This window comes from Pteropus alecto, unplaced genomic scaffold, assembly GCF_000325575.1.
Source record: "Pteropus alecto unplaced genomic scaffold, ASM32557v1 scaffold152, whole genome shotgun sequence".
In the NCBI taxonomy this organism is placed as follows: Eukaryota; Metazoa; Chordata; class Mammalia; order Chiroptera; family Pteropodidae; genus Pteropus; species Pteropus alecto.
The window spans coordinates 11737700-11738144 of NW_006432227.1; positions in this window are offsets into that span (position 1 = coordinate 11737700).

Below are 445 nucleotides of genomic sequence, written 5' to 3' on the forward strand. Positions count from 1 at the left end.
ACTCCCATCTCCACTTCCCATTCATGGACACCATGCTTTAGACAGCAGAGCTGATAGTAAACATCCAACAAATCAAATGCGTAAATACCCAACAGGCTACTAAAACCCATTCAGTTAATGAGTCAGTTAATGAAGTTGGTATCATTAATTAATCCCCAAGTAAGCCAGTTGCTTAAATAGACACTGTTCCACAGACCAGCTTTTAACCTGATCATATTTCTCTAAACACTAGTACCCAGTAAGATGATAATATGCTTTCCAAAAGAAAAAGGCAGGGAGACAGGCTTTCCTGAGAAATAAACTTGGGGAAAACGGGGTTATACAATATGAAAAGGTGTCTTCACTGCAGGGCCTTTATGTTAAGGTGTCCTGTGATTTTGCATCCAAAAGGCAGCTATAGCATGCAGTGTTCCCCTCCCCCACTTTTTTGTTTTGGTTTTTTGGT